General features: G+C 42.3%; 1 long non-coding RNA gene across 1 annotated transcript in view; it reads left to right on the forward strand.

Annotated features, from left to right (window-relative positions):
• LOC125890499 (uncharacterized) overlaps positions 1 to 21,028 on the forward strand; it is a 45,008-nt gene extending 23,980 nt beyond the window's left edge. The window contains exons 2-3 of the long non-coding RNA XR_007449564.1: positions 7,894 to 7,967; positions 21,007 to 21,028. This is a non-coding gene — a long non-coding RNA (uncharacterized LOC125890499). The remainder of the gene's footprint in view (positions 1 to 7,893; positions 7,968 to 21,006) is intronic.
• The last annotated feature ends 2,610 nt before the right edge of the window (positions 21,029 to 23,638 follow it).

The following is a 23,638-nucleotide window of genomic DNA, read 5'->3' on the forward strand; positions in this document are numbered from 1 at the left end:
CTCAAAATTGTACTTGGGTACATGTAATAATGTTCTCAGGCTACTATTAGTTTTCCCACATGTGTTTGTGTATTACGGGTGTGTGTGTGTGTGTGTGTGTGTGTGTGTGTGTGTGTGTGTGTGTGTGTGTGTGTGTGTATAAAACAAGGTGTTATTGCAAATGTGGGTTTGCATATGTGCAGGTGTGTTTGTGCACGCATCCCTGGGAGTTGAGGGTGTGCGTGCCTATGTGTGTGTGTGTTTCAGTGTATGTGTTTGTTGCTTTCCTACACACACACTCTCTCTCACACACACACACACACACACACACACACACACACACACACAGCTCAGGCTTTGTACAGCTGCCGACCCTCAGAGAGGCGTGCTGGGGCAGCGTGAGCCTCCAGTGCATCTATCATCACGCTGACAGGGCTGCCGTCCCCACACACTGTTCAAAGTGAGATCTTCAGTATGGCTGCTTAGCAAATAATTGATGGGGTGCTTCCCGCTTTTTAAGGAGAGGAGCGGTTAGACGGCAGGCCAGCGACGAGCACTTTTAAAGTGACGCGTGAATCACTCTTTCATGACCCATAAAGCCATCTGGAATAACAAAGCACCCGGCCACCGTTTGGGTCTTTATTCAGAGTTTCAGAGACTCACCAGTGGAGTTGCTCTTTTTTATTTTAAGCAACGATGCCCTGTCTCTGACTCCTGGGTTGTTTCATTTTTCTTCTCCTTCCACTGTTTCTTTCAAAGGCATCTTGTCTGTGAATAAGGTTACAAAGAAGTCATGTTTCTACTTCTGTTTGTCTGTGAGCAAAATATCTAGAAAAACAGTCAATATATATAAATGAAAAATATGTAAAAGCTGAACATTTGTAAATAAGACAGTGTGTAACCTTGCGATTTCTGCTACCACATGCTTTTTGTATTTTTGAGTCATGCTACCTGTGTGTGTGTGTGTGTGTGTGTGTGTGTGTGTGTCGTAATCTGAGCTTCTCTGTGGTTTGTTGTAGTAAACCGGTCGACAGGTCTGGTTTAGTAAAAGAAACATGGTGACTACGTACCTTAAAAAACTCAAAGTTCACATTGTTTCACAAAGTCCGTGTTCACTTTTGCTCTCTATACTACATCCGTCTTTACTCCTGGCAGTGCATTGATCAAATGATCACAACCTTCCCTTTACATGGGTTATACAATTACTGGCTCATGATTACGTGTGCTGTATACAAATTATACTTTTTTGTAGGTATGAACAGTGTGTGAGAAACAGCCTGAGACAACTCATACACTCTAAATTTTGCATAGAACTCCTAAAGGGCGGAAAAAATGAGGGGTGGAAAACAACAACTTCTATTTTTAGTGCTGAATTTATGAACTACGAACAAGATAAATGTGAAACATACCAAACCCAGCTATAACAAACTGCATCTTTTGCCTGCAAGTGGTGAAAAAGTTGAAGTTGCAACTTCAAACAAGGCAAAGAGGAAAATCAGACTGGACACTTAACCACTTAAAAGATGGCCTACTTGATATCTTCCTATGTTTGTAACGTTAGTTTTTATACAGAAAACACACGTTTTATATTGTAATATTTACTAGAAATGACATATAACATTGCCAACAGCAAGTACTGTTAGCCTAGCCTAGCTTGTTTTAAGCAATGGCCATTTACTTTACCAGAGACTTTCAGCTCCCTTGCGATCTCCCTTCACCGAGCTGCGTCTGTGTTAGGTTTTTGTAGTGAAATATGGTGGAATAGTTTTATGGTGGTAATTCCTCATTTCAACTTCATGAATCAGCCGTTCCCAATCCATTGCAGCGCTTTCAAAGTGAGCAACAGATATAAAGTCAAATTCAAGACAGCACCTGCAGCCAGCTAGGACACCTCTTTTGTCGCCTTCAAATCCAAAAGGTCATCATATTGGTGCAGGCTTAGTTTCTTGAGAGACAAACTCAACTATGTCTCCTGTCATCACCCTAAACAACACATGAACTTTCAAGTAAACAAACACAGCGTGGGTTGCTCTCTCAGCTCTTTCTCTACTGAAATTGGATTAAGTGCTGTGACACGTAGGCTACGATTATATTCGCTAAAACATGTCATAGTAACAAATGCTGGTTCAGCCAGTTTGCATAAAATCAAACCAGTGAAGGCTCGAACACCAGGCTGGATCAGCAAAACCGGAAATCAACCCAACTCTACTTTGTATCTAAAAAAAGATGAGGGTGGAGATTTTTATAATTTTTTGAGTCAACATCAGTTACACAAGTGACATTTACGGCGAACTGACACAGAATTATACAGCATTATCTATCCTACGTTAGCCGACATAAACTTCCATAACCTGCTGCTCAGATTAGACCAAGTAAGTCTGCTAAACTGAGCAAGAGTGTGTCATTTTGTTCATGAGTTCAACTTCTCATTTGTAAAAAGAAGACAGTGTAATTTCTTCTTGTAAAAGTTATATAGTCTCACTTTAAATGTCAGCCATGAGCAAGTAGGAAGTTTGGGGATTTAAGTACGCTGATGGCTGGAACAAGAGTATCAGAGACTGTATTGTACTCTACAACTGTAGCAGTGCTTCAGCTTCCCATAAACAACTTTTAAATTATTTACTGGTAATAACATAAAAGATCTAAACTAGTCACAAGTTTCAACAAGCAGAACCAAAAAAGTTCCCTGCGTTCTGTTCCAGAAAAAAAGAAATCCTCTTGGCCTGACATCTGTAACGACAGAACATAGTGAACAGTGAAGTGTGATGCCTGCAACGTCTGCGTGCTGTCTCTCCACTTCCTGTTATTGTCCAGCATGTTTGAATGGCGTCTGGAGCCCACTGCACCTTCCCAGCAGATGGACTGCAAATATGGCCTCTGATTTATCTGGCCACTGATTAACTGTGAGAAAACAACACTCCACCAAATGTGTATGTGTATGTGTGTGGTGGGTGGCGGTGGTGGGGAGGACGCTAATATATTCATGAAAATGTATTCATAAAAAATGATAATTGTGATCGAAACCCCTCCGTGGCTCAGAGGATGAGTCAATAAAAAGCAGGCGAAATTGACAGGCGCCTGTTATATGGACAGCACTTGCAATAACAGATGGGGGGGCAGAGGGATGGACTGTGCACGGGCGCCTGATTGATCACACCAAAGTGGGTGAGTGTTAAAATGTTACGCAACAAGCTTTTATTTCCTTCCTTTGCACTACTTCATCATACATGATTATTCTACGGTGAGAGGAATAATTTGTTAAATCTATTTTCAGGATGTTACAGCTCAGATCTTAACACTTTCTACCATTATTCGCTTGTAATCCTGTGCTGCTAAGTCATGTAGGGTTAATCTGAGGTAATTCCACTCACTTTAAATTAGCACATCAGCTCAAAATGTAAATGTGAGCATGTATAAACTGACACAGGTTCATACTTGGAAATGAGTTTGGACTCCTTCCTCCACAAAGTTTTTTTTTTTACTCGTCAGACTTCAGCTCCCTCGTTGTGTGAGCGTTAAGCGGCGAGTTGGACAAGACTCAGACATAGATGAATGTCAGCCATTATCGCGGGCGGCCATTTGTGCTGGTATTTGACTCACTAATGATCGTCTTCCAGGCAGGGTTCATCAGCTTCGACGCAGACACACACACACACACACACACACACACACACACACACACACACACACACAGACTGAGGCTCAAACTTGGGGCTAATTTGTCCCTCCAGTTTATCATTTCACCATAACAATCAGCTCATCCACAAATGCACACCCTCCTGCTCTGCCTTTTAAAGCACTCACTCAGTATATGTGTTTTATGGAGGGGGGAGTTTGGCAACAGGTTTTGCAGTGTTGGAGGTATGATATCAGTCCTGGTGTGGACTCCTGGCCTGGTCGGACCCCCTGCTGGCCCGTGCCAGCCTCGTGTGTTGGCAGGCCCACCTGGACCGAGCACCTGCTTCTGTCACTGGACATGGCAGAGTGACGAGTGTTGGGAGGAGGGTATTTGTTTATTTGCAAGCGCCTTAGGAATAAATCAACTGAAGCTGCACAGGGACAAATCTTTATGTGAGAATAAAACCATCTTATCAAACAAACTTTTAGTAGGTCGGGAGAGGCAGAGCCTAAATAAACTCGAGTGTATGGAGAAAAATGACCAAACTGTTTCAGGCAACAACTGAACTAGTTGAACCCTGAGTGTCTAAAACAACAGGACATCAAATATAATGGAAATCTACCACAGCGTTCAGTGTCAGCACCCCACCTAGCTGACATATCGAGGTTGTTCTTGACTAGTTAGAACTTGACAATGTAGCAGATTCACAAAGCCAGTCTAAACTTAGGTATCATTACTGATTGTTGGGAGCAGTAAAAGAAGCTGAAAACACAACGCTGACATATTATCACCTCATAAAGTCAATAAAAGTCCTATTTGAGCATCCAGCAGTCATGGAACAACATAAGCATTCATTTGGAGTTGTGTTTCTGGCCACCTGATGAATTTAAGTCCAACATTAACTCTCCTCTGAACTGTGTTTTTGTCTCCAACAACACTAAAAAAACTCTAAAGCTCCAAGACTGTATGTTTTCTGATTACCAAAGTCCCAAATATGTCTCAGAGGGGTTTTTAATCTGTATGACGTTTGGCACCTTCTGTCCTTAGAGAGTGAAAGCTCTGACAACATGCTCACAACCATTTAAATACCTGAAACCAACCAGAGGGCAGCAAGAAATGCGTTTGATGCTTTTTTCCTGGGCTGGGATTGATATGCTCCTCATTCAATGCCGTCACGATACTTGGGTGCCAATTTGTTATATATTGTGATTTTCTTAGTACAGGGACCTTGAAACTGTGCTGACTGTATAGATCTTCTGTGCTGCCGGGTAGAAGGTGTGTGAAGCATCCATGTTTTTGCATACATGGATGTAAACTGTAACTGCAACTTGACAAGTGCACAGGGGCATACAACCGCAAGATGGTAATTCTAGTTCTTTTTTTTAGTATTTAAAATGAGTAAAATCTTATTCCATTGTAGAGCTGTGCTCAGTGCATTGATTTGCTTGGCCCCTCACCCCACTCTGTCTGTCTCTCTGTTTATTAGACCAAAAAATAGACAAGAATTAGCAAGCTAGCCACCGCATGGTCCCTTTACCTCTCCCTGCCAGTCAGAGAATATTTGCCAGGAAGACAGCGGGCAGAATCTCCAGAGATGGAGCTTCAGTAGTGGCTGTAGCAACTTGAATTCAGCTGGTGCAAACCCCAGTGTTGGGGTTCACAACGTGCTGGTCTAATCTGTGTAATGGCAGCAACAGAAAGTTTGCTGACCCAGCAGGGAGTGTCGGCTGGGCTGGCTGAATTCGAGTCACTATTTTAAGCAGCTGAAGGTCTGCCCTTGAACCATCTACCATTAATTTAAAAATCATAAAAATAAAATTTTGATACTTGAGTCAATAATTTTCCCCCCTGACAGTCATTTGTTGTTTGGACACTGACTGATCCAGTGTCCTGCTCAGGAACTTTGGGGCACCACCCGCCTATGAAACCCAATGGTGTCTGGTTCTGGAGAGCCTACACTCACCTTGTTAGCTGCATTGGTTGTGTTCAGCCAATCTAGAACTCATCAGATGTGGAAAAAGTTGCAGGGAGCAGGAACCACTGCTGCAACCAAATTTGGGTTTGGTTTGGACATCCAGAAAAGCTCTCTCTTCTCAGATACTTTTTTTATGGATGTCCGAACAATAGCACTGATGTAAAGTGTTCCTTTCATACTTTACAACTCAAAGTAATATTATAAGAAAGGATGATCCCCATCTGCAGTATCTCAATGTTACAACAGAAACTATTAAAAACAAATTAAGCAGCCGATCACAGCAAAGTCTTTGGGTAGTTGAAATTAAAGCTGCTTCTTAATGAGGGAAATAACAAGAGTTACAACATAGTTTTGATTGGTGGTTGTAACATTGCTTTAAATAGTAAATCACTACGTGTAAGCACCAAACACTGGTGGGGCTGAGGGGAGTGTGTGTGGGGAGGGGGGCAGAGAGATGGACAGAGTTGGCAGCACAGTGTGAGCCCTTCAGTAAGGTCAGCTCGCTCTCCCAACTCCAAAATATCCCTGGGAGAGGGAGACAGAGAAAGGGGAAGTACATTATACCTAATGATGCCTCGCCAAGAGTTGCTGAGTGTTGGGCAACGGGCGAGAGAACAGGAGGAGATATATGGCCGGGACCCAGGAGGTGAGACAGAGAGAGAGTTGGTGAATCCGACTGTGAGTCCATGAAAGTCAGTCTGTCTGCTCCGACTGTACACGCACACACACCAGGGACTGACTGGAGCTGGCTTCGATGGTTTCTGGTTTTGCATCAAAATCACTGCCAGTGTTGTTGTTTTTTAAAATATTCTCATTTTCACCCCTGTAATGTTAACAGCAGATTTTAATATAATATGGATACATTTGAAAACACATACTTTTGACTGTTTATAGCACTTCCGCTGTAATAAACTAGGGTTTTTCCCTGAAAATGGGTTTTTTTCAGTAAAGAAAGTCTATGTTTGATAGGAGCTACTCTGTAAATAAGTATATCAGCACGTTTTCATTCCTAGGGCATCAAATATGGCAGCCTTATCAATTGCCGCCTGTGTCTGACTCTGACCAACCTGGTCAAAATCCGGTGCTTGGTCAGTGATTTCCGTCAGACACCAATGAAAAAGTCGTCCTTTCACATCAATATGATTTGTGGCCGGTTGCCATTATAGTTTATAGTTGCAAGAAAAAACGAAAGTTAAGGCAACAGAGGTCCAAGTAGGATGGGTGGGAGTGGTGATAGATGGTTCCAGCAATCTCCGAAATTCATCCAGGTGGCTGGTTTTCACTTCCTGTAAGATTGTAAAGCCAAACCCTGTTTTTTGTTTTTTTTTACTAACCCAGCCACATGCATTTGTTGTTGAATGAAAAAAAATCAGTTTGTGGAGTTGAACCTCTATAGTGCTTTTATTTTGAAAGAGACTGTATGTAAACTGTATATTTCCTGTGAAAACAGAAGTGTATTTTGAATAAAGACAATGCATGCATCCCAGAACAACAACAACCAATGCACCCAGGGTACCTTGCACATTGTATCTGTACGTGGAAAGTCCATGACCAAACACTGATATGTGACGAGGTCAGAGTGAGATTGTGTTGCTCTAATTCACAAGGCACCCTTTAGCGTCTGTATGAGGTGTTAGCTTTCAGCTAACTCCAATGTAAACCCATCTGCAGCAATGATCTAGTGTGAAGAGCAAGAAAGTTCAGTGAGGGTGGGAGGGAGGGGTGGTGGATGTCTCCAACAAACACAGGACTTTCACCCAGAAGACCAGTGTTCGTGTCTCGTATGAAACGTTGAGTTTTTTTAACTAGGTTACATAGTATAGACGTACATGTTCCTTGATATACATCACATATATATCACATGATATAGTTGTTATTTAACAAACATACCTTTTTTTACCCAAACAATAATCCTATTTCTAAACCTCAAGTAGTTTTGGTGATTAAACCTAGATTTCCTGTGAACACACAAGTTTATTTTTAAAGACACAATCTATGTATCAAGCAGATAATGACATTCAGTCCCTGAGCTTCTAAAACTGACATTTAGGGTTACCAAGAGCATCATAGTTTGAAGCGTAACTCCACTGACCAAGCTGCCACATTCGACGTGCTGGGAGTGAGACCTTGTTGAATATATGATCATGTTCTGACAAAATTTGTGTGACAGTTCTTGAATCTTTAAGAACAGTATATTGAACAAAATAACTAAAGCTCAAAGGTCCATTTATTCACTTTCCCAGCTTTCAACCACTTGTCATGGATTTGCCTCAGGTGTGATCATGTGACCTTAGTGGGTTTTCTTCTCTGTGTCTTTCAGAGAGTCCTACAGTGATTCAACAGGGATCTGACTGAGGCTTCCGATGCAGCAACCCAGGAGTCACTGTCACACAGGTAGGTCTAACTATAGATGTGTGTAAAGACTGACATGGCCTTGGATTCATCCCAAAAGTTGTCATGGTTGGAAAACCTCATCAACCAGATCAGGAAGCAATTTATCGGCAGGAGTCAAAGAAACATTGCATTGCAGATTTTCCTGGTTCTTTTTCAGCAGTTACCACACTGATCTGCTGTCGTCTGATGTTCAATGAAAGGCCAAATTTCCACTTAATATATTTTGTTAAACACACTCAAAAAAAAAAATCATTGTCCTGAACACATGTCCCTCATATGTTGGAAAAATAAAAGTTTTCTAATTAGACACTACAATGGTGAAAGGTTAGGAGTTTTAGGCCCAAAAACAACTTGATCATTGTAAAAAGAAGCCAACGTTGACCGGTAAGAAGCAGGAAACAAACAGCTGGTTGTCTTTGGTGTCAAAGTTAGACTTGTGGCTCTGTGTCACACTATTTCCTCCTTTTCTCCCAGCGGACATCATACTGTAACTCCTAACGACCTCTAAAGGGCTTTGTCATTTCAACGCTGAAATGACTGATGCTGTCAGTTGTTTTAGGGAGTTCAGTCTTATGCACACAAGGCACACACACACATCCACACACACATATCCACAGCTGACTGAGAGCAGCTCTGCAGCGCTCCAACACAATTGAGATCCATGAACAAATATGAATATTTAATATTTAAGTGTTGCTATTAATTATTCATAAAACCGGCACTTTGCAAATGGATTAAATTAATTATGTTGATAGAATTAGACGAGATTTGGAGGTTAATATAATAATGTTTGTATTATATTTGCTGTAATGGATTCAGAGCCATCTCCTATTAATTGGATTGATGACAGTTCAAAGCCGCCAGGGTCATTTGTGCATCATCAAGGCTTTGCATTAGTCAAGTTGGATGAAGTGTGTGCACGACTTTTAGAAGAGGAGATAGAGTCTCCTTCTGCCATAGTTTAAAACTTGACACTGTGAACAAAAGGATGACACGTGGGTCAATAGCGTACAGTGTTAGACACACTACAAATTCTCCTTCATTTGTCCTTTGTCAACACCATAGATCAGGTTAATACCATTCTGTAATTACACACTGAAATCAAATTAGTTTTATAACTTGTGAAAAGTACAATCAGGTCAAGTGTAACCAAATTTAACTGAACCTTTACTGATTTTTGTTGTTTTTGATTCCATAAAGATGGACAACCATGATTCAAGTGCAGCAGCATATTGGCAGGCCAACTGGAATAAGGTATTCTGTCATGAACTCCTGTCATATCGCGCCATTATGCAGCCAGGCTGTTCTGTATATAAGGTACGATTGCACAATAGGGGGAGAGAGTGGTCTCACCATTAATCCACCACAGGAGGTAATAACAGCGCCAAAACAATGTCTGTATAAACAGGACATCCAAAAGTATGGGATCATGAGCAGGACGGGTGTGACATTTGGATGATGTGTTATGTGTGCGTCCCATCACAGGAGATTTAAAAAGTAGCTGTTAGCTGTTAGCAGCTAACTCAAAGAAAAAGAACAGTGACCGTAAATTTCCGCAGGAAGACAATGAGGTCCAGGAGGTCGTTACCCTCCGAGAAGAGGACGAAATGATTGTTATTGCCACATTATGCCATTGTTACTGTCTATAAAGCGCTACCAACATGTATGCTTAGAGGCCAACACTGTTATGTCACTTGTCACGCCCGTCAAGCCTGGGGGGGACAGTGGGACTGATTACCCAGGGCCCATTCTCGGAACCCATCGGCTGTATTCAGCGTCTGACTTCCGGCAGACGGCGATACAGCCTCTGGGGGCAGACCCCCGATTTTTTGGCATTCCGGTTTGATTTGGGCGGAGGAGGCGAATTTCCGTTTCCAACTTCCGTTTATATATAAGTAAATATGCTGAACCATTGCGATGGATTCAGAGTTTGCAGTGACGCCAATTATGTTCCGCCTCGTTAGTTCACCGCACGGACCGTTTAACCTGGCAACAACTGCAGCCGGTTCAAACGTGATTGATCAATATCATGTGGACTACACACAGCCTACAACCGGAAACCAGGGCTCTTCCGCTCTTCTTCCAGAGGCAAGATCTCCGGGGTTTGCCTACAGACTCTACATTCACTGAATGTGGAGTCTGTATATAGAGACTACCCAGGGCCCTACTGGGAGGGAGGCCCTCAAAAAGCCTGGCTTTAAAAGTTTGGTTTGTTTGCAGTTTTTTATTTCTCAGTAAGTCATGCCAGAACTAAATCAATAGTGGTTGAATGAATAATTTGACTGAAGACTAAACTCATCAAAAAAAAAATAGTGGAAGCTCTCTGAGGCCCCTCTTGTCCCTTAAAGGCACAAAATGATTTTGTCCACCCCTGCGCTAGGATTCCTCTTAAAATGCAGCTAGGGCCAATTGAGTTACTGCTTATGCTCGAGCACCATCGCACATTGTCAAGAATGGAAAAAAAAGGTTCCAAAAAAGAAAAGAAAGACTGAAAGTGAAGGGAAATAAAACAAACTGACTTTGTACAAAAGAAAAATTAAAAAGGTGCATGGACAGACATGGATCAAGACAGGAAGGGCAGGGGCCCACAGAGACTACTCACGCAAAGGGCCCAGAATTTGGTGCTACACCCCTCCGTGCCTCTTCATCACATTTTTTTTTAAATGCTGCAGTCTTCTAATAAAGTTTGTTGCCTCATGTCCGTCTGCTCTTGTCTACTTCAAACCAAATCTCTAAAGTCTCTCCTGATACAAGAACAATAAAGTATTTTATAACTTATCCAAGAAGAGAATCAAAGCAGAAAAGTGCAACTTTAACTCAACAGTGTGATCTACTGTATGCCTGACTGCTCATGAAACTCTGCTGGCTTTAGAGCTGCAGCATCATGGGTGGTCCTCCCACAAACTTGGGATTGGGACAAAGCAGCAAGAGACTGTTGGCTGAGGGGACTGTGAATGCAAGTTGTTCGCTTACACTATGGTTTTTGTCCCAGGTATGGCTGTCCAATGTGTTTGTAGTAGCTTTAAAACAGCAATTAGTTTAGCAGATTTAACTTATTTTATCCAGAAAATAATCTAATTTTCAACTCCACAACCATGTCTACATTTTGGAGTTAAGTTTAGCGAGGCCGACAAGTACAAGACACTGATCATGTATTCACTGTGCCTCTGTTTGAGTCTCGGCAGTGACCTTTGCTGCATGTCCTCTCTCCCCTTATTTCCTGTCCCCTATCTGCTATCTGCTTTAAACTAAAACAAAAAATAATAGCACATAATTTAAAACAGCCACAAGTAACAATGGCATCATGTGGGAGGGTTTTTGTCCGAGTGTGATGTAAGAACGTAGCAACCTCCTTCAAGCTGTGCTCCATGCTGTGAGCTCCTGACCTGCAGGCGGTGGGGACGGAGGGTGAAACACAGTAACAGTCACAACATTAATTAGCCAATTAGACACCTCTTTCAACTTAGCAACAGCAAAATGTGTCCTGTATCTGCTCTCCCTCCTCCTGTGAAGGTCACTGGTGTTTGACCTTTGACCTCTCAGGGCTGTTAGGGAGATAAAGGGGCCACACACTGCGTAAAGGCGAGCAGAGATGTTTTATTATTTATTTTACTTCATTTTAAGATTGGCAAACCATGTTGTCAGATTTGAATTTCTTTTTTTGAATTTCTTCTTTGGCCTTACACAGATTTTTACACTTATATTTTTATACATTTAACACTTGAACTTCACAGGATGTACTGTATATAACTAACTTTCAATTCCTTTTATGTTTTTAAACCTTCCCTTTTGTATATTCTTTGCTTTGGTTTTGTGCACTGCACTCAGAGGGTTGTAAACTTATTTTCATGTTCCTCTTGCAATGACAATAAAATAAAAAGCAAGTTAAAATGTGGTCAGATGAGGTTCATATTGGCACTTTATTCAATATCAACCAGTCATTTCCTCCTGCCTCTAAAATAATGGAGGCCCTACTCCAGCTAAAACCTTTTAAATTTTCAGTCTCAGTCTATTTCCTGATGAAATTGTTTGATTCTTTTCTAAATTTCTTTCTAAACACATCTAGAAATGTGTGCCAGAGTTGGCGTTCAGGATGTTTTCCCACCCTGGCAAGAATGTAAATCTACAGGAAACTATAAATTTCAATATCTGCCACTAAATTGGGCAAATTTGAAAATGTAGAATATCAGCAGAAAGTATCGGCAATCAGCAGCTTCAATCCGAAGACATCAGCCTTTAAAAACCCCATCATTCAAACAGTTTCAAGTGGTCCTGTCCCTCCTTCCAGCCCTGCGCCAACACACTTCCTCGCCTTTAAAATCATATTACATTTGCTGAAGCCTGCGTATAAATTTTCCCCGCGTCTCATCAGGGCCCCCCGCTCAGTATGGCCTCTCCTCTGACTGATATTGGCTCATCATACTTAATCTAGGGTGAAATTTCCTAGTCTGTGCTAAATGACTTGCAGCCTTCACGAGAGAGGAGATATTTATTTTTCTCAGGGCTAATGACCTGTCCCCCGGACCCACCCACTGATGGTTATTTACTAGGGCCCAGATGCTTGGGCTCAAAATGAGTGGTAATGTCAGCGGGCGCCATCCTTCATCGGGCCGCCCCTGATTGAATCCGAGTGATCCCATTGACATTGACTCTGTGACTTTTAAGGCCATTACCTTCCACCGCCCACGATGATCACCTCATCATCGCTTCCGAGCTGACAGCTGATTAGCAACAAATTACTGACAGGAGAAGGCTCTGACACCGGGTGCAAGAGGTTGGCGAGAGAGAGAGTGTGTGTGTGTGTGAGGAAGGAGGTGGAGGGGGGAAGGGGGGGTTGCCAAGGAGTCAGGGGCCTCCTCCTCCTCCTCACACACACACACAGCGTCAGACACCCCGCATACACTCAAAGTAATAGCCGTGTCTATGATGCAGCGGTGCCCTCACCACTAAGCTCATGGTAATGTAATAAGTGTGGAGGGAAAACGCCAGGGCTCATATGGTTAGCCTTCCCGCAACGAGTACACAAACAGCTGCTCCTCATTGGTGGAGAGGGAACGCAATTCTTTCGGTGGCTTTCTGTTTGTGGCTGATGTTGATCCATGAAGACACACTGTAGAAAGTGAAGGGTCAACACTTGTGTGTTTCCATTGGTGAGCACCTTTGAGTTCCACAACAGAAAAAGACTGCCTTTAGGTAAAACTTTACAGAAGCTGAAATAAGTCATTGTGATGGTGTTCCTCAGGGAACCTTTTGGGGTTCCCTGTGGTTTAAGTATAAAGATCATCTAACTCCTCAAAGCTCTTGTGCATTTTAACAAACAGGTTCATAGCATTGTAAAAGATCCTGCTGAAGTTGCTTTATCTAACAATCAAGTCAAATTTATTTCATACAACGGATGTAAACTCAGTGTGCTTCAAATAAAATTGCAAAAAGAAGATCATGACAAAAGATGTAAAATAAAAACATGTAAGCATGGGCAGATTATGAGACACTAGGCCCTACATTGTTATTTTGCATCTCTTCATAGTCAATATTCATCTTTTTGTGGTTTTGTGTCTCCTTTGAGGTCATTTTATGACTGTGTTGGTTGTTTTGTATCTATTTGTGGTTCCTTTCCATCTCCTTGTGGTAATTGGTGACATTGTGCAGATCCACACATGCATATAGGATAAGAAGGAATTACATATATAAAAACAAAAAAGAAAAGAAAAAAGGTTAAAATAGATCATTAAAAGGAGAACATAAAAACAGTTGGAACTAAAAGTGCAGACCTCTGCCAAGGCCTAACACTCTATATTTCACAGCATTAACAAAAGTAAAACATAGTTTTCTATTCCAAAATTGAAGGGGGTCTTCCTTGGTCCGTGCTACACCCCTCCACCAGGTAGTTTTTCTATAATCCTGCTGACAAATTAACCAAACCAGAAACATAACCTCCTTAGCGGAGGTAAAAATCACATCTAACAAAGCAAATATCATTTATATATCACCTTTCCAAACAGTAATTACAATATAAGACAGGGCAAAAGAAAATAGGAAATAGAAGAGACAGATAATACATTATGTAAAATCTAAGACATAAAGTCCAAACTGCCATAAAAATGAATAGATAATTTTTTTTTAAATCAAGTAAACCAACATGCATCTTCATCCGTAGATTTAGGGGTTTCCTCCGTTGGAAGTAACGAACAACTGTTTGTAAATGTCAACCAAGTGGGACCACAAAACATACTTAAACATTTAAAGTTAAAGGGCCCTATGGACGGGGCCTGGGGCCACAGTAGGGTGTTAATGCAAGTTTGTAGGGGTGCTTTGGTTGGGTTTTTTTTGTTGTTTTGTTTTTTTTAAAGATATTTTTATGGGCATTTTTGCCTTTAATTGATAGGATAGTGAAGTGTGAAAGGGGGAGAGAGAGAGAGGGAGAGACATGCAGCAAAGGGCCACAGGCTGGAGTCGAACCCGGGCCGCTGCGGCAACAGCCTTGTACATGGGGCGCCTGCTCTACCACTAAGCCGCCGACGCCCCAGGGGTACTTCGGTTTTTATACTGGCACTTCTCTAACCTAGTCTTTTACATTCTCTCCTGTAAAGAATGTGTTGCTTTTGCATAACTGCAGTTGCTGTGGCCATCACAACATAGTGGGATTTCCAAGATTCATTACTGGGCATGTTTATCTTTGACACACTGAAAGGTATACCATAGAAGTGGAACAAGTAAAGAAGAACCATTAAAGTCACCAAACTGTCTCAGTAATTAAGTTATACAACATCCATGTTAAGTTAGCTGACATTGACTTAACTGAGACAATAAGCTACTAATCATACCACAACAAGTAACAGTGTAGAAGCAAAACCTGAATGTACTGAGCTGAGCTTGTTGTATTATTTAGAAATTCGACTTTTCATAAATTTAGTATCACTGTACATCGTTTAAAACTGTCTTGAAGTTACCTCCTGACAGCAGATCTCCAATCCAAAACCCTGTCATAGGACTACCTGCTTAAATTAAAACAAATACTTTTTAAAATGCAGTTTGAGTTGGCTACCAGCCTGCTGTTGTTGGACTGCTGTTTGATCTTTCAGCAATAATATTCTGACTTAATACCTTCAAGGATCCTCCAAAAAGGCTCCAGCCGGTCACAGACATCCACTTCCTCCTGAGGCACTAACAAACCTCCCTCGCCTCCTGGAGGAGCATCTGTCTAGGCCTGCAGCCCTCAAGGACTGGACAAGATGGCGACAGATGAGCAGGGAGATGCTCCATTTGCTGCCAACAGGATCCATTTTTAATGCTTGGGGGCAATTTAAAGCCCCCTTTTAATTACATATAGGTCCCAGTGTACCAGGAGTCATGGATGGAGGGGATGGGAAGTGTTTGAAGGCTCACTGGCCTTGTAGGTGCTTTGGTTCTGGTCTGGGGACCTCGGTGAGATGCTGGAGTTGACGGCTGACCTCGGTACTGTGAGTTCTTTCAGAAGTTAAAACTCCCACAAGTGCCAGACGGGAGGATGAAATGGTCTCCACTTGTGTCTCTCAGGGACAGATACACTGACTGAACCGACTGGAAAAGCACTTTACTGCAATTAAAGAGGCAGAACATCTCACATACGTCCCAGCGGTGGATCACCGTGATGGATCAGGACTGGAGACGTTAAGACATACTGACACAGGTGGAGTTTTACCTGTCAGGTGCTCACCTGAAGGGATCAGGGTGCAGAGAATCATATATAGAAACGCTGAACTACTGAAACTAGAAACTTATTTTTATGCACATTTTTAATTATTGCATCAGAAAGGTTTTATGGAAACAACAAAATCTGATAAAGCTTCCTCAACTGTGCAAAAAAGTTTTCACATTCTCTTGAGGTAGTTTTTGCCTTTGTCGAAGAAGACTTGATGTTGAATCAATTCTGACATAGTTAACATTTAAGAAGAGCAAGTGAGCAGCTGTTTCCGCTGTTTGCTTCGTCCAGGATATTATAATAAAGACATATTTTGTCTCTGTCTCCAGACAGCAAGAAACATGGTTAATACTAGCTGCCAGTTAGCAATCTCTACTTCTCCCATAGTGTTTGATTGCAGCCTTGCATAGAGCGTAGCCTATGCAGCCAACTTCTGACAAAACAACACTTTGCATAGCCTAGTTAATTTACTTCAAACCAGCTGATAGATACGCGCCTAATTTGCATTTCTTTTTTGCGCCATTTCAAAAGTACACTTGAAATTCACTTGGCAATTGAATGGAAATATAACCGATGCGTAGGAAATGGAGGCAGCAATGACTTAAAACACAGAAGAACCAGCTTTATAGTGAAAGAGAAACACTCTTCTCTTCTTGCATATGCACCTACGGAGCGACTTTTGTTGGCATGAATGGAGTCCTAACTTGGAGCACAGTATCCACAGTGCTTTGCTTCCAATTACTCCAGTGACTGCTCAGTATTGTAGCAAAAAAAATCCTTTGTGGCCAAAAGAGCACTTCTCCATAGACCACCTTCATAAAACAGACATCTGTAACTGCAAACAAGGTCAGTTATAACTCTTTTTACTATGAAATTTTGATCCGTGGAGGTTTTATATCTGCAAAACATTCTCAGACGGAGAAGAGCGATTTGAAATTTTTTGACGATGATAATGTAAAGTCCATGAGCCAAGCAGGAGCTCCAAGGTGGGCCCAGTAGGAGAAACACTACCGTGCATATAAGTTGGTCTGTAAACACAGAGGCTGGAAATTTTTTTGGCACATGCACCAGGCGAGCGAGTCTCATTGGACAGAATAGGTGTCATCTTGGTGTCAGGTGTCCAGATCTTATAGTATAACCATGATTTTGCAGAGCTACCACGTGGTTCAACTTTCCCTATGTACTGTGGCTGTATGCACAAGGAGTGTTTTTACTGCATCAGACAACTGTACAGGTAACTCGGAAGTCATCGAAATCAGGTGCTTGGGCAGTGACGTGTCAGACACTGACAAAAAAGCTGTCCTTTAACGTCGGCCGGTCGCCAGCGTCAGGGGGAAATGCAGCGGGAGAAGAACTTAAGTTAAGGCAGCAGAAGTCTGAGTAGGCTGGGTGGTAAGGGTGGTGGATGGGTCCAACAAACATCGAGAGCGGTTTTCGCATCCCGTAAGATTCTGAAGCCAAACCCTGTTTTTTTTTCCTACACCCTGTTAGTTACAGAAAAAAGAATGTCAGTTTGCAGCGCTGTACTGACGTAGTGTGTTTATTTTGAAAGAGACTGTATGCAAATTGTACATTTCCTATGAAAACGGAAGTGTATTTTGAAAAGACAATGCACATAACAGGCTGAAGTTGACACGGCATCCAAGAACGTTAACAACCAAAGCACCCAGGGTACCTTGGACGTCCTGTCTGGACGTTAAAAGTCCATGACCAAATGTTAGTATGTGACGAGGTCAGAGTGAGAATGTGTTGGTACAGATGTTTCCGGTGTTTTCACTTTTTCTTTTTTCCTTTCAAATTATTATTCTATGTGATATGGTTAAAGGACAAATCTTAGAAAAACACATCCAGGTTGTGAAGTGGTTGAATTTACTGTTTGAAGCCAGGGGATTCTTCAGTGTGTGATAGTAAATGTTTTCGCTGTAGCCAGAAGACCTTTGAGTGCAGTGCCTGTTCAGCAGCATTATGCTTGATGCCATACATCATCCCCTGTATCACAGTGTCTCTCTGTTTGTCTGCTCCCTGCCCTCAGCCTGCCGTAGCTGAACTCTGGCCGCTGTGATGCATCACGGCCTCTGTTTGATCAGCCGGGGGGGAGAGGGCCGCGGGCTGAGGTTAGCCTGGGCTCAGACCCGGTCTTCTCAGTCTCTGGCCTCTGAGAACATCAGGCCGTTTAAGACAGTGATGAAGCCTTCCCTCTGGTGGATTGGGTCACATTGGCGTGTCTGTCACTTAGCCCGGCTGACTCTCCCCTCTCTATCTCCCTCTCTGTCTGCCTGTCAGGATGGCAGATGACAGCGGGGGCCACCGGGGGGCCGCTGGCTCCCGGTGAAGCACCATTTGCTGCCCTCCGTGGAGAATCCCCCCCACCAGCTGTATTTCAAGACCGTCGCACTGCTGTCACGGCAAAGACTCCGGCAACAAGGCGAGGCCTCTCCCATAAAACATCAAAAGCGTCGGCTGCAATGAAAACACAAGCGAGGGGGGCCTTGTCAATCTTTACAGCCCCACTTCTAAGTGACTATAGCACACCGCCACTACACACAGCTTCCACGCCATTCATTCATTTTTCATGCTGCGCAGTCGGTGATCCAAAATGTGCCATCTATTCTGCAGCTGACACGTCCAAACGTCTGAGTTACCGCATAATGCCGCACATAACGGAGCTGTCTGCGAAAAGTTTTATGATATGGAAATATGCTAAGAGCCTGTGTGATGAATAGACATTATGGGGCCAGAAATAACACTAACACCAGCTGAGTGCACGCTTTGATGTGGACATTCAGACACGACACTAATATTTGACTGACATGCCCTCATATCTCTGTGAAATACACCTTTAATAGCAGAGCCAAACATCTGAAACCATTTTTATTTTGTACTGTAAATAAGCGTCTGTAGCAAGACTTAGTTTAGGATTGAAAACATTACTTGTTCTGACACAAGTACAAGTCCTGCATTCAAAACAACATCACTAAGTAAAAGTAGAAAAGTAATAACATCAAAATAAACTTGATGTACCAAAAGTAAAAGTACATATTCTGCAGAAACGCCACTTTCAGAACAATAAATACAATATTATTAATCACTTTAATGTGGAGCTCATTTTAATTACTTATCTCATCTGTTACCGCCCTGCGTCCCCTCTCACACCCTGAGATCTTCAGATGTGCGTCTCCTCGTCGTTCCCAGGTCCAGATTAATTCACAGAGGTGACACATAGAGCCTTTGCAGTCAAAGCACCTAGACTTAGGAACGACCCTCCTGAGGAGATCAGGGCTGCAAACTCTGTCTCGTCGTTTTAATCACTTAAAAACCCACTTATTTGAAATGAGAGCAGCTTCTTAAATGTATGGCAGCCACTGATAAATCACTTCGTGATCTAAGGGACTTAATTCTAAGAGGAAGCACCATAATGGACTGAAAGCTCCAGAGGCCCCTCAGAAATTCACCTTATGAATGATTTGCATGCAAACAATGGTGCAGCGGGCATGTCGAGTATATGTGTGGGGGATGTGTCTATACGACTATAAAGGTACAACACCCCCAGTACCACTTGATTTTTTTCTTTTGTATTTATTGATTATTTTTTTTCTAATTTATTTCCTCTTCCCTTTTTTATTTTATTTTTTTTTATTTTTATTTTGTGCACAGTGTTTGGGTCTTAGTTCATTTCATTTTCTCTATATTTTAAAATGTGTCCTATTTTAGAGTAAGGTGCTACATAGATTAAATGTATTATTATTTCTTTTATACATCATAATGTATTACTACATAATCTTTTTTTTTTTTTGGTAATCTGAATCTTCAAAGTAACTAACGCTACAAACAAAATGTAGGGGAGCGAAAGTAAAAAGTAGCGTAGAATAGAAGTAGCAAAGATAAGTACAAGTAGCTCAAAACTGTTCTCAGGTTGAGTGCTTAAGCAAATGTATTTAGTTCCATCACTGAATAATGTGCAGTACCAATGGTAACTAAATTTGTAATTCACAGTTTTATTTAAATATCTTTAGATATCTTTTTTTCTTATAGGCTATCCAGTTTATATACACTACATGTGACTGTCGTGCCTTTGCTGGCACAGTTCTATGTTTTGTGAAAATCTACAGCCAAACTGTTGATCAATGGAATAATATGAAACCGTTGACGGGGTACATCGCTGAAGGCATGGACGAGACAAAAATAAAACTTGATGGTCATAAACACCACAGGGTACCTTTCAGGTCTCTGGTGTAGCACAGGCCAGAAGTCTCTCACTACAGAAATAAGTTTTTGCAACTTCTGTGACTTTTTTGTGATGTGTCATGTTCTAAAAGGGACATCCATTTGCAAGTGACTCCTCACCAGAAAACAACAGGCTTGGTTGTTTGCTCAAACGCTATAAACAAGTTAACGCAGGTTTATGTCCGTTTGGCCACTGACCTCTGGGAGTTCTTTCACAGGAGCAAAGTCAGAGGTTGTGAGATGTTGTACTGCCACTACAAGCAACCCAACAGCCAGAAAAGGTGTTTGCATTGTATGTTTTTACAAACCACAGATATGCCAAAATTGTACATAATTATGTTCAACTTTACTGTGGTTAATGTGTGATTAGGTTTAGGCACATAACACTTGGTTATGGTTATGAAAAAGCAGTTTTGGGGGCACAGTCCTGGCTGGAAAAGCAGTGAGGACTACCCCCACTGAAACACAGCAACAGGTCACAACAAAACACCCATGTCTGGTGCCTAAAAAGCTGCTGGAAACACAGCAACTCCTTAAATCAAAACTGGTTTTGTTGTTTGTTGGTCTCAGACAGTGGTCTGCAGCTTGGCAAGTGTCACACCCAAGTGTCACGCCACCCACCATCCTCTCCACCTCCTGATAATGAAATCAGCTCACATACTACTTTCACTTTACAAACCTTGATATGATATGTATGAAGTGTACAAATCTAACATATTTATGGTTTGCAGAAATGTACAATGCCAACATTTACTTCTGGGCTGTTACAAGTCTTAAAGAGGAGGTTTTTATGTACAGTGTCTTGTACTATGTGTGTGACTTCAGTCAAGGTTTGTGTTTTGATTCCTCCTAAAAGTCAACGTTGGTTTCTTTTAAACTTAGAAAGGTGATCCCTACTTAACCAAATTGTTTTATTTACCTTACCACAACAAAAACTCTGCCTGACGAAGGTTGTAATGACCGAAATGTAGCTGCCTTGTCCCATTAAATATTTTGCAAGTTTGGCAACAGTGTGCAGGAATCTTTTTTCTTTCTTGACCTTACCACAACCAGAAAGTTACCACTGTACTGGTTAGAAACACAAGTTTTTCCTTATCTTACCTACATTTTACATTTTTGTTTGTCTTCATCCAGCAGGGGCACCAGATCAGGAAAAAGCTCACATGGTGGTCACGAGGACTTGTTGATTCGTGAGTATGAAGACTTTCACACACAAACACACACACACGCAGTAGTAGCTTTTAACAGGTTGTAAGGTTGGTGGATAAAACTGTGAGCAGTCCATGTAAAGGAAGAACCAATGGGATATTAGTTGCTGATTGATTTGAAGAAGCAGAGGTACAAAATCCCTTCAAATTGCCACTGTTGGTTGGTGTTTTTTAGACATACTTGTGCAGAATTATATCTTGTTTTCCAAGAGATGACAATGTTCCAAGTCTCAGTTTAAAGGGCTGTTTAAACATCAACACAACGTCAGCACTATATTATAATAAATAACCCTGAAACAGTCGTGTGACGAACTTTGGACCATCAGAAAGATCCTCTTTGAGAAAAAATGTCTTCATTGTGAAGGTGTACAAGTCAACCTGGTTCTCACAGAGATGGAGGTACACACACACACACACACACACACACACACACACACACCACCCCCACAGAGATGAATCCTGTATGCATTATGTCCAGACTGACACATAAAGAGGCCCTAGATTAACTGCTCCCCCCTCCAGACTTTTTTATCCCCTCCGTTCCAGGGGCCACGCTCATTTACATAAACAGATAATCCTTGATAAAAATTTCCATTAGACAAAGGTGAAATGGATCAATTTCTGCTGCCAAGATAAATCTCACGTTTTACACCGACAGGGTCATTACACAAGCCACATTTCAGGAATAATGTATTTAAAAAGTCCGCCGATAGCGGCCATTTCCCGCTTTCCAATTACCTTAAAGAAAAGCTTATTCTGTGGACAATAAAGCACATTACGGCACAATATGATACAGTCCATAAAGATCAGCGTGTTTGATGAGAGGTTAGCGAAAGCTCAGCATATTTCGGAGGGGATGTCACAACCCCGTGGTTATCGCTGACACCTCGCTGTGCTCGCCATGCAAATGTCCTATTACGCCCAGTCCAAATAGATTAAGAAGCCTGTTCAGAAATAAACAGTTTTTTTCCTGTTTTTTTTTCTCTGCGGTGAAGGTGGGAAGAGAGAAGGATGGGAGGGGGAGAAGAGGAAGATGGGTTGGTGGTGGAGGTGGAGGTGGTGGAGGAGGGGGGGTGAGGTGGATTGACAGGACAGCGAGGTGATGCCAGCGGTCCGGGGCAGGGAGAGAACGGAAAAACTCATTAGTTTGCTTCCACCCCAATTCACCGCTCTGCATTTGACCTTGAGACATCCACTCCCCTCCGTGCCCTGCCCACTCACCCCCGCCGCCATACACCCCCCGCCTCCTGTTTTAGGTGAATCACACTGCAGGGTTTGGATGGGCAGGTAGTCAGAGTGAGGGGGCCGCCGGACAACAGGGCCGAATGAGGCTTCACCCAGACTGCAGACACAAAAATCAACTGGTTTCAAGAAATTACTGTCTTTCTCCTAAAATAAAAATCTGCTGTTATACTAATAATACCACACATAATACTTGAAACAACTTCATTTGCATTTGAAGCCAAAATATGGAGCTTGACAGTTCACTCTTGACCTCAGAGAGAGCAACATGTTCTCATCACATGACGCTGCTTGTTCAGTGGACTTTTGACGTCTACATATGACACATCCTGAGTGCTTCTGTTGACATTTTGAGACACCGATGTACAGTTTCTGCTCATTACATGTCTACAGTGCTTCTCAAAATAGACTTACAACGCTGTTAAAACTCTTCGTATTTATATTTATTTTCTGGTGCAACAAGTGCAAAAAACACCTTGGTTTGGGTCAACATTCATACAGGAAGCAAACACCAAGCTCCTGGGTGAAAGTCCAGTGTTTGTCGGACCCATCCACCGCCCCTCGTGCCTGCTCTGTAGGGACTTTCCAGCTTCTTAAGTTGTGCTGTTTTCCAGCGGCGTTTCAAACTGACGCCATGCTGCGGCATCAGTTTATAATGCACCACAGCACTACTGCGTAAGGAGTGCTTTTCTCGTTGGGTCCATGTCATTGGTCCGACATCCCATTAGTCTGACGGTCCACGGTGCTGAACGGCTCCTGGCGGGCGTATTTCTACCTTGATGGTGCGCCGCGACCGGCTCTGGGTCAGCTGGGAAAGGCTTGAGGCGAAGCAGGCTCACGGCTTATGTGTTTGTCACTTTCTTTTCCATTTTAACCCACACCATGATCTTTTCCTAACCAAGTGGTTTTTGTGCCTAAACCTAACCAGACCTTAACCACAGGGCATCATGATGATTTCGGAACGGACTTTGGAACAATGGGTTTAATATGGTCAGACCAATGGGATGTCGGACCAGTGGGCAGTTCCCTTCTCGTTAAAGTCTAACGCAAAAATCACCGACCAACTTCAGAATGAGAACAGGTTGGAAATAACAGTTGACATCAAGCTTGTGTAGTTGTCATGGATGATCTACCTGCTATGTGACAGCCTGTTGTCACATGACCACAATTACAGGTCACGCGACCATGGCAACTGAGCAGGTTTACCCTGTGTTTCAAATAGCAAATGTACTGTTCTTTCAAAGTACGTACTGTTGCATACAATTGGGACACACTACTTCGTCTCAAAACTTATCACCTAATGCTACTTTGGCGAT

This window comes from Epinephelus fuscoguttatus, linkage group LG6, assembly GCF_011397635.1.
Source record: "Epinephelus fuscoguttatus linkage group LG6, E.fuscoguttatus.final_Chr_v1".
NCBI lineage: Eukaryota > Metazoa > Chordata > Actinopteri > Perciformes > Serranidae > Epinephelus > Epinephelus fuscoguttatus.